The sequence below is a fragment of the Rhynchophorus ferrugineus genome, unplaced genomic scaffold (genome assembly GCF_030347505.1).
Source record: "Rhynchophorus ferrugineus isolate W39M unplaced genomic scaffold, kcgeb_rfMv2 rfM11, whole genome shotgun sequence".
Taxonomy (NCBI): domain Eukaryota; kingdom Metazoa; phylum Arthropoda; class Insecta; order Coleoptera; family Curculionidae; genus Rhynchophorus; species Rhynchophorus ferrugineus.
Window position 1 is genome coordinate 9,312,577 of NW_027472590.1, and position 4,427 is coordinate 9,317,003.

Genomic DNA, 4,427 nt, shown 5'->3' on the forward strand with positions numbered 1-4,427 from the left:
GTTTTTGTTGATTAAAATTTTGAAAGCTCTCTGTTTTTGTATTTGAGAAACTAGTTATAGAATTAGTTTATTTAAATAGTTGTTTTTTGAATTAAATGTTCATAGTTACTGAAGGTAAAGGTCAGCGACGAATTATACGTCTTAACCGAATTAGTAAATTTTTGGTCAAAAATTGTCATATGAATCGTACATTAATGGTTCAGAAGATCTGCAATTCTTTAAGCCTTCCTAGATATAAACGATATATTAAACATGAATAAATAACAGGTTAATTGAAAAGTCCCCGACCTGACCCGTAGATGGCGCTACTAGAATTAAATCCATATGTTTTTTAGTTAGCTTAGAAAAAATACCCTTCAAGCAAAAACTTGGCTTTATGCCTAGTTTCTGGACACTGCCCCAGGAAAATCAACCATCAAGGATTTGTATACTAAGTTTAGACGTGGCGAAATGAGCACCGAAGACGGTGAACGCAATGTACGCCCAAAAGAGTTTGTTACCGAAGAAAACAAACGAATAATTAACAAAATGATTTCGAATGACCGTAAATCGAAATTAATTAATTAACAGACACTCTAAAGATATCAACTGAACTTGTACATCATATCATTCACGAATATTTGGTTATGAGAAAGTTCTGTGTAAAGTGGGTGCAGCGCGAGCTCACTTTTGACCAAAAACAATGATGAGACAATTCGGAGCAGTGTTTTAAGATCATCAAGAGTAATAAATCCGAGTTTTTGCGCCGATATCTGATAGTGAATGAGACATAGCTCCATCATTCGATTGGCAAGGTTATGGCGTCTCTATTTTGGCCTGGAACTTTGCAATTGACCTGTTATTATCCAAATGGACATAGTGTGGCTGCGCATTGTCACTTAAGAGGATGATGTTTCATTAGTTACTGACTATTGCTGGTCTTTTTTGTAGCAATAAGTTATTAATTTTCTACAATTGACATCGGTAGGCAACTACAAGTACAACTTCATTTGGGTTTGGTAGCTTGTAACATACTACCCCTTGATGACTCCACTATAAGCACAAGAATATAATATGGTTATGAATATATAGCTTTGATTTCGATGTGGTCGACTCTTCTGGCAAGCAATGAAATCGTGGTAGCCACTTTACCACTTTTTAGATCTATTCCATCACATATAAATATCTAGAACTAGTAGAAGATTCATCGACTTTTAAATTATCTGAAGGTTCTTTGATAGTTTGAGACGACTTTTTGCCCCATAAGTTTTGCAGTCCATTGTCTTACAAGTTTTGTAGTCCAACAGGTAGTTCTTTGTCATTAACATCAAAATCGCCACTCCTAATTCCTTAAATTCAAAACAATTCTTTAAAATCGACAAAATGTAATATGATGGAGCAGCATCATCATAAGTATCTAAAGGAGTTTAATAGATTTCGGCACTACATTTCTTCCAATCAAACAACCAAGTGAATAAATAACGAACATATAATATAACAATAGTACTAAATTTAAAAAAAAATTATGTACATAAATAACAGCTAGGCTAGGTTGTTTAATGTCCATTTACTTTTATATGATATTGAGATAATGTCTGATTTTGTTACTTTTCATTTTATAAGCTCCAAAGATTTTTTCTGGTAAAATTACGTGAGATATTACATTTCTACAGGTAACATTATCAATATTAGCATAATTTAATTAAAATCTCACACCCAGAACCACTGAAAATACCATATTATACCGTAAAAACTTCGCTTGTCAGCGGGAAACTGCACGTATTAACAGTAGTTACATTTTAATGGGACAATAAAATGTTTTTATGAATAAAATCGAGAAAATCAATTTTCTTTTTAGGTGGCATTTGATAAAAAAACGTGGCTGAAGGTAATAACGTGATTGGCGCTACTTAATGAAGGCCTGGGAATCGAATCATAATTGTTTATGTTTGTTTTTCAAATTATAATTACAATAAGTGGTTATAATTTTTGTGATGTAACACTATTAAAATCGTCATATAAATAACGTTGCAGAATAAATATCGATTTCATTGCTTTCATTGTTTGATAAGAATAAATCTGCTTTTGAATGTTATCAGACAGTTTTAAAAACTTACGGTTATGTTGATCTGTGATATCCCACTTATCTGTTTTGATTTTATCGGCCTGTACAAGTAAAAAGAAGTAGCTTTTAAATAAATTTCAACTCAAGCACCAATTCATAGCTGATGTTTCGAGACATTTATATAGGACAGGAAAGATTTAAAAGAGGGGAAATGGCTACCACAGGAAAACCTGAAGCTTAGCGTTGGGAACAATCGACTGAAAACTATCGAAACAGTCGATAGTCGCCAAACTGCAGAAACAGTCGATAGTCAAAAAACTAGTAATTACTATTTTCATTCAAAAACACGGTTCGACTGTTTTTTTCAATTCCTGATGTCAATTGTGAGAAAGGAAAGGACGGAGATAATTGCTTGGATCAGTTAATTTTATATGTGCTGATATTATCCAACGGTAGTATAAACGAGACGAAGATGTACATATTCCTTCACGTACTAACTTTAAAAAAGGAAAAGGAAAGCAGTAATTGCTGAATACTAATAATATGCAGTTAATAATTTCATTGTAAACCAAGTAGAATTCCTATTATATTTGAATGTTCTGTGGATCTGTAAAAAGGAATTGATTAATACCCCACAAATCTTTTATCGTATTTTAATATGTTAATTGATATTTTGAAATAATGTACTATAATAAATATAGACAATACAATAGAACTTAAATAAAACCTAAGAATTAAAGATGTACAATAACAATAAATACTAAATAAAAATTAGAAATATACCTAATTAAAAAAAAAACACAATGGCATAATTAAAATGAAATTAAAAATGATCCCACAATAACAGCTGGAGCTTTTCTAAATAAAGTAAATTCTTTATTTATTATTGAACGGAAATAAGTTTTAAGAAAAATCGAAATATTTCCTATTATTTCCATAAAAGTAGTCAAAAGAATTTAGTATTTATCATTAACAAGTTTTTTACCCTATTAGATTAACAATCTTGAAAAATACCGTTCCAAAATGCTGCTATATTAATATACAATATATTGTTATTTTCAAGCAAACTACCAAAGAAATCATAAAGCTATAATATATAATAAAAAGCTATATATATATATATATATATATATATATATATATATATATAAATCATATAAGCCTAAGTTCAGCATATTTTTGTCGAGGTCGCGGCTAGGACAGAGCCAGGACTTGAAAAATCAGTCGAATGAAACTAGTAAAACCAATAATAGCAACTAAAAGTACACGACTGAAACAGTCGATAGTAAATAGTAACAAAATCAGTCGAACCGAAAATAGCGACTGAAAAATTCACTAGTAAAAAGTAATAAAATCAGTGGAATTAAAAATACCGATTGAAACAGTCGACAGTAAAAAGTATTCAATTATTAAACAGTCTATAGCCGATTTCAGTATTGTGATTGGCAATGAAAAGTCGATACCATGATAATCCCAAGTACAAAGCGTCATGACGTAGTCCAGGACAGCCTTTCATAACGATATCTAACAAAGCCTAAAACCAAATGAATCTATTACTGCAGACGTCTACTGACGACAAAGAAACAAATAAGTTTGTTGTAAGTTCTTGTAATTCTCGCAATTTCGGCAATTTTCTTGGACTTAGTTATAGAGTTTATCGCATTTCTTTTTCGGAATCAACTTGTACGAGGTTGTACGAGGATCACTATTTATATATCGGAAATAGCAAAAAAACAAATAGTTAAACTGCGAATATATTTTTATTGTTTTTCAAAGTACTTGCCACGATGATCGATACACTTTTGCATTCGCTTAAACCTATTTTCAAAGCATCATCTTCAAAACATGATTTTTGAACGCTTCAAAAGCTTCTTCAGGCGATGAAAATCGTTGTCCACGCAGTTTATTCTTCATGGATGGGAACAAAAAGAAGTCATTGGGTGCCAAATCAGGGCTGTACGGCGGATCATCCATCAAATCGATGTTTTGAGGGCTCAAATAGTCTCTTGTTTTCCTTATTTTACCGAAGACTTCTGGCAAGCAAATGGTTGTGTACCAATAAGAATTTACTGTTCTACGATCCTCTAGGCACTGTTGCAATATGACCAGTTTTTCCGAAGAAACTGGCCACCATTTTCTTTGAAGTGTTTCGTGCGCGAATAACTTTTGTTGGATTTGGTTCATCTTGTTCGTCGACTCCTGCTTATTTTCGGGCTCATACGAATATATCCATGATTCGCCACCTGTCACGATTTTATAAAGATCTTTCGAAGAACCGCGATTGAATTTTTGAATCATTTCTTTGCACCAATTGAGACAAGCCTTTTTTGAGCGATTGGCAAATTGTATGGGATCCGACGCGAACATAATCGCACAGCACAGG